Below are 15257 nucleotides of genomic sequence, written 5' to 3'. Positions count from 1 at the left end.
AAGAACACTTACGGTTCACAGGATAAATTCCAAAGCGCTTTGACCGTCAGTATACACCCAGGCTTCACTTTCCTCATGATGACTCACGTCTTCCAAGCGTGACCACTTTGTTCCACCAGGCTTTATCTCCTGCTCACAAACATGCCTTGCTTACGTTGTTCATGCCACCTCTGCTCCTAATAGAAATGCGTAGTTCTCATACAACCCAAGCCAGTATTTGCAGTACAACTCACTGCCACCGCTGCCCCGACCTACCCTGTTCCCACTGGATCATAACCCAATTCACTCACACATCATGTATTTTACTGTCAGATTTCATCTCCGTGTTGGTGGTTTTAGGCTACTGCCTTCCCTTTGTTTATCTATCCAGATGAAGATGTAAACTAAGCACTGATACATGTTGTATTCTAATGATTTGTAGGGACCGTGGCTCTAAAATAAGGCCTGCCACCAAATTGCATAGCTGAGGGTTACTGCACAAGTTTAGCAGCTGTGTATTAATCCATGGCAAAAGCCCATGGAGAACTAATCAGCGCGATCTAGAGATTATGTCTATATTAAGCTCTCAGTCATCACTCTTGCTTATACCTCTTGAAATACAAATGAATCTCTCTGCCTAAAAACCAATTCGGGAAGTCAATTATTTAGTAGAAAATAAATACATTTTTTTTCCCGCAGTAAACACATGTGAAAACCCCATGCATCTCTAAAGTGCTTTTTTACTTTCTCAACTGATTTCAAACAAACAAGCAAACATGTCAAACCTCGTTTCCTAGGGTACCATTCATCAGAAATGCAGGGGTTTGGAGGTCACAGACAGACAGAAAACTGTTGTCACAGGATTAGTTTTTGTGCCGGCAACCTGAGAATAACAGTATCATTGATTTTGACCCTGATGCTCCCCTTGGGGATTGAAAAAGGAAATTGTCTATAACATAAAAAGACTTTTCAGTATGTGCCTAATACTGGGAATACGGCATTTCTAAACTCTGGTGACCTACAAAATGTTGAGCAGCATATTGGAATTATCTAGTTAACTAAACAAACTCATAAATCCGTAAGATTAAATATTTTCATGGTATATACATGGAAGGTGAGGAGAAAAGAGGATGAAACAGGGTAAGTACTCGGGGATTATATTTTTTAAGTTGGCTGCATGCCTGTGAATATGTGGCCAAAATGTAGTTGCTGTTCTTTGCTCTACATCAAGCATCAGATAAAAACTAAAATGTTGAGTATAAAAGTGTGTGGTATCAAAATTCTGGTTTCATATAGACATAATAAACATCCAGAATTCTTTTTAATATTGTAATAATTTATTTTTATAATACGTTCAGTTTGAACATTGCCAACGAAATTGTATCAGTTAGGACGCATTTACCGGTAAATCCAGAAAACTCAAACCAAACTCGACTTCAGGACCAAGGGATATGCTAACTTCAGACGTGGTTAATCAGGGGCTCTGTCAAAACAATTCAGTTGTGCTCCCTCTCTCCCATCATCCTTCCTCCAGTTTTCGTTTTATTATTAACAAGGTTCTCTTCTCTTTGTCACAAGCAGGCTTTTGCTGCTCCAGAACTGCATTCTTTCTGCTCCATGTCCAGGTTGTTGATTCTGATTGGTTTGATGTAGGTGATGGTTCATCTTGGAACCAATTACTGTGGTCTGACCCTGAATGTATAGCCGGCAGACCCTTCAGTTCATATCTGCTTCGGGAGGTGACTTGTATTGGACATCATTCTCTATATGTGGGTTATATGATTGGAACCCAAACTAGATATTAAGTTCTACTACCAGAAGAACCTGAAGTATATTCTGAGTGGCAAATACATAAATAAATGCTCTAAGAAAATATAAAACTATTTATTCTAAATAAACATTATTTCTCATAAAAATTTCTTTCCGAAACACTTAACAATCCAACAGTTCCTCCAAATGGATAAACATATATCTAGATGGAACAATGCCAGCTAGAGTAAACCTGAACTATGATCCCTAATAACTGTAATACATGTAAAGGCTGAAAAAAAAAAAAACTCTTGAAGCATTCTTGCCTTTTGCTAAAATCGACATAACTTCATTAATTCATACTAGAGCTTGCTTTAATAATTACGAAAAGAAATCAATCAACTAAGATAACCATATATGAACAAGCATGTTTATATATCATTCATTAAAATAATAGATGGAGCACTGAAAACTATCAATTAAAACCCTTGGTGAGAATTTTTTTTAGTGCAGCCTTGACTAAGCAGAATGTATTTAAAATGCAGTGAAAAACATAGATACAGCTTCCAATAATCGAATGAATTTTTCCTGGCTAACTGCAGCCAGTGCTGCTGCAGTCCAGGGGCCACATTATCTAGTCTGTATATTGTTGGCTTCATTCCCTAAATTATTTCAACCAATATAACATTAATAACTGCAAAGGGGACTTAATATCCTCAAAGGAAGAGAAGTGTTTGGGTATATGAGAAAGAGGATATTAAACAGATAAAGAGCAGAGAAACAGGAAGTGAAGATATTTGTAATCGACAGGCGTAACATATCATTAACACATTCTGTACACCCCTATACATCATTAACTGAAACTTGAAACTAAATGATCACACAGATTTGTTAAAGACTTGTCATTTCTTAGTGCTAGCTAACCATAATTAAATTATAATTTTAGAAATTGTTATAAAGCTTTTAGACATACAGATAAGCATGAAGGATAATACAAGGAACAATCATGTATCTACCCCCAGCCATAGAAATAAAGTTTGAGCACCTGTATATCCCTTCTTGCATTTTTCTTACTTATTTGAAACAAACAGACAAAAAACAGGCTCAGCACGGTGGTTCATGCCTGTAATCCCAGCACTTTGGGAGGCCAAGGTGGGTTGATCAACTGAGGTTAGGAGTTCAAGACCAGCCTGAACAACATGGTGAAACCTCGTCTCTACTAAATATACAAAAATTAGCCGGGTGTGGTAGCAGGCACCTGTAATTCCACCTACTCAGGTGGCTGAGACAGAATTGCTTGAACCCAGGAGGCAGAGGTTGCAGTGAGCTGTGAAAGTGCCATTACACTCCAGCCTGGGTGCCAAGAGTGAAATTCCATCTCAACTCAAACAAACAAACAAAATTTTTTTTACAAAGCCAGAAACCTTCTAACTCAGTTAGCTAGAAAATAATTGTAAAGAAAATAAATTATTCAGATAATTTATTTCAAATATTGGGTTTACTGTGATGAGAGTCACTTCAGCCCCTCACATACACACAGGTAAATAAACATAAATGAAAGCTGAAATCCAGGTTCATTTCGTTTATATTTCCTTAGCATAGTCTCTCCCCTCTAAGCCCATTCATCAATTTGTGGTACCTATGACACTTATTAAGCAACGTACTGATTTCTATCTTTTAATCTTTACAACACCTTCATGAGGTAGACATTTTTATAACCATTTGAAAGATAAGGAAAATTAAGAATCAGCCGATGTAACTACCACAAGCTATACAGAAAGAAAATGGTGAAGTGGAGATTTGACCTTGGTGCAGTTGCCCCAAACCAAAGCTTTAAACTGTATAATTTCTTTTTGTTTGTTTGTTTCTCCAGCACAGGTTATTCATTTTAATATTTCACACAAGCTATTAACACCACTAAACATTTCATCTCCATTCTTCTTTCAAAGAAGAATGCATAATGCAGTTTACGTATTCATTGTGACATCAGCTATCATTTTTATTCTTATCATCCTATAAAATACATGACTTTTATTCTCTAGCTGCTTTCGCACTTTGTATTTGGTTTTCAGTAATTTGACTATGATGTACTTATATGTGATTTTATATACATGGACAGTGATACCCACAAAAAAAATTTGCCTCATACCAAGCCATTCCTTCTCAGAGTCAGGATTTAATCTCTGATCTGGCCTTTGCTCTAGTGTTCCACACAAACTTCGGGAGAATACTTTCTCTGCCCCCTTCCTTCATCTGTTCTTATTCTGGAAAAAATACTCTTAGCAACAGACAACTTAGGCAATTGCATTTTTGTCATTACTGACAATCAGCAAAAAGCAATTTCTGTGTTGAGATCTTTCTAGGAGAGTGACTTAGTTTTCTCAAAACAACAACAAAATGACAAAAAAACAGAGAGAAAGATTGGGAAGAATAACTAGCAAATGAAAAAACAGACAAGCAACTTGTCAACCAGTGGGAATACATAGACTGCATTTGAATTTTCAAATATTTCTGAATACATAATGAATATATTGAATAGATCACATACTTATGTAACTGGTAAATATATAGCATGTATTTTATTATACATAAATACATAACTATATATATGATAATCTGGGAAATGTGAACTGACTAGGCATTTAGTTAAAAAAGAAATTAATTGAAGTAGAGACGGGGTTTCACCACATTGACCAGACTTGTCTCCAACTCCTGCCCTCAAGTGATCCACCTGCCTTGGCCTCCCAAAGTACTCAGATTACAGGCATGAGCCACCATGCCCCACACATTGTGGTGTTCTTCTTAAGCGCCATTATATTTTATAGATACATACTCAAATATTCATTTCTAAATTTTTTAATGTATGAAACTCATTTCAATTTTTGGTTTTTTTTTTAGAGATGGGGGTCTGGCTCTGTCACCCAGGCTGGAGTACAGTGACATATTTGTGGCTCACCATAGCCTTGAACTCTTGTGCTCAGGTGCTCCTCTTGCCTTACCTTCCTCAGTAGCTAGGAACACAGGCAAAAACCACCATGCCTGACAAATTTTTGTTTTTAATTTTTTGTAGAAATGGGGTCTTGCTATGTTACCCAGGCTCTCACTTTTAAATAATCAAGCAAAAGGGGCGTGAGTGGAGTTATGGGTCAAAAAGAAAAGGATTTGTCATTACTGAATACTCTTGAGGCTATAATGGGTACATGGAGGATCATCATGCAATTCTGCCTACTTATATTGATGTGTAAAGTTTCTATTAAATGAGATTTTAAAAGTATTTCTTAAGCTTATCAAGTTTTCCACCATATATCCTTGAGTTGTAACTGACGCTCAGATTTACTCCATACATCATTATTTAAATAGCATTTTCTTCGCTGCCATGGGAAGAACAAGGAAATTATTCAATCTGTTCATGACTTCTCAGTAACCTTTCGGAGAATAAATAAAGTGATACTGAACCAAAATAATGTAGATCAGCATTTCAGATACAGAAAGATGCATGCTTCTTTCATAAATCTGTAGTTAACAAGAAATTTTTTACTTTGAAATTAGATTTTGAGTGTCTTGTCACTGTTTTGCTTTAATTTTTAGCTTCGGTTAATTTGTAAAATGTTGAGGACCCTAATATATACAAAGTTCCGCAATTTAGTGTCTAGTGATTTGTTTTTCAGATCATTAAGATGAAAAATATTTGGGCACAAAACTGCTCTGACCAATGGTTTTCAGAAAAAATGAGAAGTGTAACCATAGCCACTGCTAGTTGAAAAGCAAAAGGCTTAGTACATTCTAATAAAAATGACATTAAGGTCAGACATTCTATTCAGCTGTGCACACTCTGAAACTTCTTCTTTGATTCTAGCAAGTATGCAAAATGAGGCATGATGTTGCAAAGTTTTCCTTTTTGCCACGTCTCATCAAAGGAACAAAAGACTAGATGGGGAAGAAATTCCAACTCCCTTTTGTGCAGCCAGCTTATTAGCAGACCATGTTGAGCAAAGGTGAAAATTATCTTTTTTAACTTAAATCTTCTGTTGGACTGGAATAATATGTAAGTTTGGGTGACAGTGGAAAAATAATTGTTTTTGTTTTTTATGAGACAGAGTCTCACTCTGTCGCACAGGCTGGAATGCAGTGGCCCAATCTTGGCTTGCTGCAACCTCCTTATCCTTGGTTCAAGTGATTCCCTTGCCTCACCCTCCTGAGTAGCTGGATTTACAGAGGTGTGTATCTCATGCCTGGCTAATTTTCGTATTTTTAGTAGAGACAGGTTTCATCATGTTGGCCAGGTTGGTCTCGAACTCCCGACCTCAGGTGATCCCCCTTTCCTGCTGCCTCAGCCTCCAAAAGTGCTAGGATTACAGGCACAAACCACTGCACCCATCCCAATATATTGTTCTAATATGGTAGAGTAGAATTATTTTTATTCCACTGATATTGTATCATGGGCTGAATTGTGTCCTCCAAGAAAGTCTGTATGTTGAAGTCCTAACCTCTAGTCCTTCAGAATTCAACTATAGAGGAGTAGAGTCTTTAAAGAGATAATTAAATTAAAATTAAGTCATTGGTCCTAATCTAGTATGACTGATGTTTTCATAAGAAAATAAAATCTGGACACAGACATATACAGAGAGAAGACCATCTGAAGACACAGGGAGAAGACAGTCATGTAGCAGCCAAGGAGAGAAGAAAACCAACCCTGCTGACACTTTGATCTTGGACTTTTAACCTCCAAAATTTTCAGAAAAAAAAAATCCATTGTTGAAGCTACCCAGTTGGTGGTATTTCAATATGGAAACCCTAGCAAACTAATATATGACCTCAAAGGATTAACAGCTATTTATTATTAGAGAAAACATCTAATGTCTGAAAGTAGGTTTTCAAATGACCTCAAATATGTGTGACTATAAAATAATTTAATCCTTTTGGGTGGATCCTAGTGTAATCCCCCTTGGGCTGCCGAGATCAAGTTGACAGTTGGTGTGTTAGGCCCTTTCAACCTTGGCACCCTTATTCCTCACCAGTCGATTCTCATAATCATGTGGCGAGCCACTCGCCATTGTTAGATGCTATGCAGGTACATAACCACAGCTCCCACTCTTGCCATTGGCCAGGTAAGCCATAAAGGAGCTTGGACTGAGTGGAGAAAACCCAAAACCCCTGTTTCATTTTCACTGCTTGTGAATATTATCAGGAGGTGAGGTTGTAAACAGTCTAACAGCGTAAACAGGGACAGACTATAGTCGAAGTGGTGAGCCACTGGAATCAGAAAACTTCTTTCCCTTGAGTTGACTTAATAATAACAGGTTTACTTACCAGTGTTTTTAACCATGTTTGCGCAGTGGACACATATAAGCAGATACACTATAACACAGTAATACAGTATAATATATAAGCAAATAGACTTTAACACAGTATAATACAGTATAATATATAAGCAGATACACTAAAACACAGTATAATACAGTATAATATATAAGCAGATACACTAAAACACAGTATAATACAGTATAATATATAAGCAGATACACTAAAACACAGTATACTATTTAAAGTCCCAAGCTCTGCAGCCACGGTGCCTGGGATGGTATCTGGCCTCTGTGATTTGACAATAGGAAAGTTACTAGAAACTCTCTTATCATATATTTTCTTCCCCTTGAGATGAGACTCACATGTACCTGATAACGGTTTTGGGGAAGGTTAATTTGGTCTATGAATATAAAGTGTTTAGAGCAGTATCAGGCAAACAGTGAGAAAATTAATAAATGTTAAGAAACATTAGAGGTCTCAACCCATGACCCGATCAAACTACTGAATGTGTATTACTAAGGAGCTTCTCAAAATAATAATAAAAACTATTAAGAAGAAATATGTCAAGTCTTTTAGCTTTCTTAAATTTCAGGTAACTCAGTTTTACTAAACGTAATTGACTCTACTCATTAAATCCTTACTCATTATATTCCCCACATCCACATTTACTATGGTTCTAATACATTTCTGTTCTAAAGACATATTTCTTCTCATGACAGCAATTAATACTAATAATAATAGTTGTCATTTATGGAATAATTAAAATATGCAATTCACTAAAATAAGCTCTAAACAGTCACTGGTGTCCTGTGAGGTAATTACAAATAATACAGATGTGGAAACTGAGTCCAGAGTTCAAGTAAGTTGTTTGGACTCAGGTTGTAAGTAGTGGAGTGTTTGCGCCACACACCCAGATGCCACAGCCAGTTAACATTCACTACTTTATGATATGAAATCTACAATACATTTTCCTCCACTAAGCATCCTTTGGAATTTTCTCTGCTCTGGCAAGTTTATAAGATGCAGTCACTCCCACACAACACCATTTACAAGAAGACTTAAACGTTGGTATTAAATATAAGTTCTGGTGTATCTACTTAGGTAATTTTACAACACAGAGCAGCCTACAGTGATCGCACAACTGAAACTCATTCTAAAAAATAGATTTCACAGCCATTCATATGCATTTATAAATTAAAATATCAACATCTTATTTAATTATAGGTTATGAATTAATTTTATTCTTAGAGAATATTTCAGGTGATATCTCATTTTTAAAAAATATTTGCCATTTCTTTGAAAAATGGTAGCTTCCTTACAGGCCTCCTTTGTGATTCTATTTCTTGGCCTCTAAGAAATTTTTGCTTTCTTGCTTGGAGTTTCACCAAGGAGTTTTAACAAAATAAAAACACATTTCTCTGTCTCTCCTTGCAGGTTTAACATTCTGATGACTTTTACAGCTTTTATTGAAGCTGTGAAATTACGAATTCTCATTATGCTGGCTCCTGGCTTTTCCATATTATTTTGGTGAAATAGTGGCAGACCCCATGGGTGGAATGAGCTTTAATTCTATCTTCTGTAATTTGTCTGCTACACCTCTGAAAGGGGGCCCAGGGAAAAGAAAGCGGAAGCAGGTCTCTCTCTTTAATCCTCTCTGGCACACTCACTTTGGGGATGCTGACTTCACTGTTCTGATTTCTGGGACCAATATTCTTTTTTTCAGAGCCTCTAACACTTTTCTTTTGCAATTAATCTTCTAAATTGCCTCTAAATGCTTTTCAATTACTAACTCTGTACTTGAGTTACTTCGCTGAATTGTGAGAGTCTGGGTGGAGGAGACACCAAATGAAAGGTGTCAGGCTTATATCCTTTAAGATTGTTTTATATATAGTGTATATAACATGGATACATTATTATAGAAATATAATGAATGATACAAATTATCTGCTTTATGATCTCCTTAAGGTGGACTATTTCACCTGTGTATTTGACTTTAAAACTAATGAATATTTTCTCTACAGAGGAAAATTCTGGGGATAAACTAGTGAATGGGATTTATAAAGATGTTCGTAATGGATGCTATGGCCACACAGTCAGGCCAGACACCTTCTTCCTTATCCCTGGTATTTATTTCCCTAGTGACTATTGATCACTCACAGATGAGTCCCTCCCTGAAATGCCAGGCACCTACAAAACAATCAAATCTTATGAGAACTCATTGATGAGAGCGTCATAGGGGAAACTGCCCCATGATTCAGTTACCTCCCAGCCTAACCCCTTCCAAGCAGCCTAGGGTCTGCCTTTGCTATTTCATGTTGGGACAATGATTGATACTTGATGGCCCCAGTTTACTCAGGCTTTTGTCCTTCTCAGGAGCTAGCCCCTGATCGATTTGTCCAAATATTTTACACATTTATTCTCTGTGACAAACATAGTCCTACTTAACATTCTGCTAACATTTAATTGGATAAAAAATAATCACCCTCTATTTTTGCTGATGTACCAACATCCAGCATCCCTTCTAGCCTACTTCAACAGCTTAACGTGGTATTCACCTGTGGTCCCCTTCCCAGGCCCTTAGTAGCAAAGATAATTATATTCTCCCATGCTTACCTTGCAGGTTCTCTTGCAAGTAAGTGAGTAAAGCTACAAGGTGTGTGACCCCTGGACTTACTGAAGGGCATTGTGCATTAGAGAGCACAGCTCCAACAGAGACCCACTTGGGAAGGAGACAGGAAGAGAATCCCAGCAGCTTCCTGAGCCTTACAGATGCTCACAGTAGGGTGGTGGTTGTCACAGAGAAACCATTTCCACATGTTAGAACATTTTCTGTTGTCTCAACAACACTTTTAAGTTAGCCGTTCTCTGTTTCACTCAAAATGATTTCCTTATTAACTCAACACTCTTCCTTCTCACACAGGTTTTTCTGTGTCAGATATTTTAAACAAACTACAAACTTCCTGTTTTCTCATTTCCTCTTACAGGTGGTTCTGTGGTAGGTCATCTAGCTTTTCTCTTTTCTGATCTCAAAACAACCAGTAACACACAATTTTTGCTAAAGTGGGTCACTTTAAACAATTTAATACATATTTATTGAAATAAGCCCTAATACCATTTGACAATTTCCTCCCCTGCATTAGTAAGGCCATTTTGGACCACTGCTTTTTGGGTTACACTAGTGCACACTAGGGCATGGTTGATCACAATCCTAACTACTGACTTGTGAGAGGAAACCAAATAATTTTGATTTAGGACAACCTCTGTCGGTGAATTCTATTAGAGCCACTGATATTTCTAAGAGATAATTTTTAACAACCACATATGAAATACACACACACACACACACACACACACACACACACACACACCACACAGGCATGCTAATGCATTTATATACCACACACATTTAACTTCCTTGGCAGCTACAGCTGATTTGTTTTGAGTTGGTATTCAACTAAAATCCTGAAGTCTTTTTCACGCAAATTGCTGTCAAGATCTTTTCAAATATTGATTGTTATGCAGCACATTAGCTATTTCTCTCAGCTTTTTGTTACCTAAAAATTTTATAAGCATACATTTTTTACTTTATCCAAGTCAATGATAAAAATGTTAGAGAGGACAAGGCCTAAGACAGAATCCCATGTGATGACCCTTGGGGAAACATCATTCAATCTCTTGAATCTACTCTCATCCAATTCTGACAATACTTGATTTTCCTGACATCTGGCCTACATTTCTCCAGCTGGTAAACAAATAAATCATGAAAGACTTTAACACATTGCTGGAATCCAAATAAGCTTTATCTATGGCTTTCCTGTGCTTGGCCAATCTAACTAGATACCAACTGATTAAAAGAGCCAATGCAGTTGGGCTGTCTTCTTTTACTCACTGTGCATCTGTGCTAATTCCTAGTCATGATCTCTTATCTTTTCGGTTTTGCAACCCAACACTACTTTAGTTTTACAAATATGTATTATGTGTTATATTTATTACATGCTATGTATTATGTTCCCCAGTTCTAAGAGATCTACTCTGTAACTCCTGTTCGCAGTAAGCTTTATGCTCTAAAATACATTACAGACTATTTCTAGAACATGATATCAAGCTTATGCATTTGCAGTTCCTGACATTGTTTCTCTGAAACACTGGGAGCATGGTTGATGATCCTGTCATGATCACAGCAATTCTGGCACTGATTTTCTCTAATATATCAAAACTTATCAAGGGTGGTATTCATGACGTAACAGTATTGATATACTAGTTACTTCAGTACATTGGAACTGAAGCCTTAAATTTACCTGTAATGATTCTTCCTATTTATTCTGTGTCACAGGTTCCCAAGACAATTCTCAGCTTGCAGATTACCTAGAAGGATTCACAGAACTCAGAAAAGCTGCTATACTCATAGATTATTATATAACTTTGCAGATGCAGATCGAAATCAGCAAAGGAATAGGTCACTTGGTCTAAAGCCCAGGAGGAAACAGGCACAAGCTTTGATGCATTCCCTCCCAATGGAGTCACATGGAGACATATTTAATTCTTCCAGCAATGATATGTGACAACACATTAAAAATGGTGCCAGGCAAGGACGTTCCCCTAAGCCTTTGTGTCCAGTGTGTTTATTGAGGCACAATCATGTAGTCATACAGTGGCCGTGTGACAGACTTCAGCAAACCAGGTTCTACCACTCCCAAAGCAAAAACAAGCACTAACCAAAAATTGCATTGTTAGGGTAAACTTATCTGATCAAACAAATACAGCATGGCCCAAGACCTCAAGAATATGAGCTGTTATCAGGCAGAACAGTCTAAGTCACCAAAGGTTGTCTCCTAGAAGCCTGGTTTAGGCAAGTCCTGAAGACAGATCTTTATGTGGAAAACCTGAGGGTTTAAGCAGCCCAGGCCTTCAGAGTTACGTTTCCCTGCACAGCTCCCTCTATGTTTTAAATTCTTTATTAATCATGTGCTTTTCTAGTCTTTTATACCTTGGAAGACATTCTCTTTTTCAATTATATGAAAGCAAAATCAACAGAGTACTATGTTCTCAATGATTCTTTAAGATTATACATTTCCACTGTTTCCCCTTGAAATACATCAAAGAGATTCCTTTAGTTTAAAATTCAGATTTTATTGTTATAATGAAATATAGTCTTTAGTACGGGTTATAAATAATTGTTCCTTGATTTTTTATTGTAATGTGTATTAGACTTTTTTACCGTTTTCACAAACACTTTCTTTTTCCTATGCTTTTCCTTCTTCCATTAGTGGCTATGTCTTAAGAGTCATAAATTGAAGATTTTAGATAAATTATAAAAAGTAAAGAAAGGCTTTCCACCACTGGCAAAGAAAAAATATATATAGTGACTGAGATCTAGTTGACTCAGATTCCTAAACATTGCCTTATCAAAAAAATCAAGAATGCTGTTTTTAAATAAATTATATTTAATGAACTATCATTCTATTACTTATCTAGAGCTTCATAGTAAATTACTTTAAAACACTGCATTTTAAAACAATAAACACCTTCTAAACCATTAACAGATGTTTCTGTCACAAAATCTGGCTTAAAATTAGAATTGTTTAATCCATGCTTGCATCTTTGCATCATCTGTATTTTCTCTTTTAATACGGATGCTTGAACCACATCCTTAAGCCAATTAAATTAGTCACTCTGGAGGGGAGACATAAGTTCTGTGATAGCTGTAAAGAGTCAAGTTCAGTGGTTGTAAGAACCACTAAAGCAGAGGTCCTGCAGAAATTATTTAATCCATCCAGGTGACCTGCTAATACTGGATGTGAGGCTGTTGAAATAAAGCTCTTTTTGAAATCTCTGCTACAGATTAGCACTGTCACAGAAATGTACATATTCTAACAGTGAATTGCTAAATCTGAGTGATTTATTCCATGAAGTCATCAAACTATGGCCAGTGGGTGAAATCCTTCTTTCTGCTTTTGTAAATAAAGTTTTATTAAAACACCACCATGTCATTTATTTTTGTATTGTTCATGGCTGCTTTTGAGCTGAAGTAGCAGACTTAATCCTTTGCAACAGAGACTACATGACCCACAAGGCCTTAATTATTGAATATCAGTTCCATTATAGGAGTTTGCAAAGCTGTTACGGCTTCTAATGTCAATAATTTATTTTTATTGAACTTAGTATTTATCATTAGTCATTTACAGTCCCTTTTAAAATGGTGCCTTTTAACATGAAGAATTTGAGAGGAGACAAACAGAAAATTATAAAATAAACAGTTTTCTTTGTCTTCATTTATGTTACTTTTATATATTATAAAGGTAATAGTAGGTTATATATTGGCTAAAGATGATCTCTCTGGAACAATTTTCCATTTTCTTGGAAAAATTGGTAATTCTAGACTGTTTCTTTTTCCATTAAGTGAGTTGAGTCAGTGATTAAAGATAATAGCATTAATTGTTTATTAAAATTTACCTAAGGTTACATAGTAATATGAATGTATTCCAGCTGATTCAATTACAGAAAGTCTATCTTTAGAGTCTGAGCTCTAATTCATAAGACAAAATATGCTTCTGCTTACAGTATAGTCATTTATTTTAGCATCCATATTCCAAAATTCCTCAAAATCTTAAAGTAGACAACTCATATTCTTGAAGATGGCTAAATACCTGCAAATATAATTAAAGTTTTAAAAATATACTTAAAAAAATCACATGATATGTTTTACATACAAAAAGATAGACAAATATAGTAGCTTTAATGAAGGCACTTTGGGTTGCAAGGACAGTGAGTTCTGCTATCGCACTTGTTTTGAAAACACAAGTTTGTTCCAATGTAATTTATTTATTGGAGAATAATTTGAGAGTAATGCCAACTTCACATTTGTTCACATGAAATTTCACCTGCAAGAAATTCAAAGTTCATACAGAAATGAACCTGTATCCAGGTGAATTGAACCACATAGGAATACACGAAATGCACACACACACGACACCGTGAATATCTTCTCTGTCAACTCACTTTGTTCACTGCACATGTTATCCTAAAAGGCTGTGGTTTGCTAATATTTTGCCTTTGTGACATGCATTCAACAACATCCCCAAAATACAAGCGTCCTTGGTTGAAAACACCAAACAGTACATCAGAAATGAAAGCTTTAAATATTGAGAAGAAACTTGAAATAACAAAATGTTTTGAAAGAAATGGAAGCGCATGTGACAGCTCTCAAGCAACAGACTTACAGGAATCCACACTGTGGACCACCGGAGACAATGCTCGGGGGGAAAAAAAAATCTTTGATTAGAAAAACTTCATGTGCTTCAAAGTCAATGAAAACTGAAAATAAGGCCCTCAAAATTTAATGTAATGGAAAGATTGTTGAGCTTATGTATAGCAGAAGAAAGAGTCAAAAAGTCATAAATGTCCTTTCTTACAATCAAATCTAAAGCACTATCTGTAAACTAATACTTTAAATAGACATTGTCAAATCCTGCAGAAACAGCTCTTGTCAGTACAAGTAGTGGCTGGTTTGGCTCTTTTCAAATACCACTAAAATTTTCAAAGCCTTCAGCTTTTAAGCAAAGCCATGAGTGAAGATTAGAAAGCAGTAAATGTGTTTCCAGCAGTGATACAAAAGTTAATTAAAGGTTATACATCATATCAAATTTTCAAATTTTGATGAAATAGGTATCTAGCATAAACACATGCCTTAAAGGACTTACATTGTAAATAGCAAGAAAAAACATGCCCCAGGATTTATGGCTACAAACGATTACAAATGTGGTAACCTCTTTTCTACCATTTCGTGATAACTCAGAAGCTTCAATCTATCTGAGGTCTGCTTACAGAAACAAATTGCCCTACGCCAAGACAAAGTATAATTTTTATTACAGCATTTATGTTTTTCTTGACCATTGTATATTTATGTAACTGGGCTATCATTTTCATTATTTTCCTATTTTTTCTTTGTATACGTCACTGATAAAATTTTTGAAGATTTTGCTCCTAACTTGGTATTTGCTAGCAACTATTTGTCTTTATTGCATGATTTTACATAATGCCATAAATTTTAGAAATGTACGTGTTTATGACAGCAAAACTGGGTGCAATAGAAAACCATTTATGTTAGATTATACAAAAATGAAATTAATTAAGTGGCTCTGCATACAACCAAAGACAAGAAGGGTAATTGCAACTCATGAGAGATCTGAATTGGGTTCTAAAAATTTCTGATAAACCAAGAGAGC

General features: G+C 36.0%; 1 long non-coding RNA gene across 2 annotated transcripts in view; it reads right to left on the bottom strand.

Moving 5' to 3' along the window:
* LOC108593700 (uncharacterized) overlaps positions 1-15257 on the bottom strand; it is a 493787-nt gene that overhangs the window by 28890 nt on the left and 449640 nt on the right. The window contains exon 6 of one of the 2 annotated variants that reach the window (XR_013522982.1): positions 11331-11397. The exons of the other annotated variant lie outside the window; for it this stretch is intronic. This is a non-coding gene — a long non-coding RNA (uncharacterized LOC108593700). The remainder of the gene's footprint in view (positions 1-11330; positions 11398-15257) is intronic. 2 annotated transcript variants of the gene reach the window in all.

This window comes from Callithrix jacchus, chromosome 10, assembly GCF_049354715.1.
Source record: "Callithrix jacchus isolate 240 chromosome 10, calJac240_pri, whole genome shotgun sequence".
NCBI lineage: Eukaryota > Metazoa > Chordata > Mammalia > Primates > Cebidae > Callithrix > Callithrix jacchus.
Note: the sequence above shows the minus strand (reverse complement) of the source record. Positions and strands in the feature narration are given on the sequence as shown.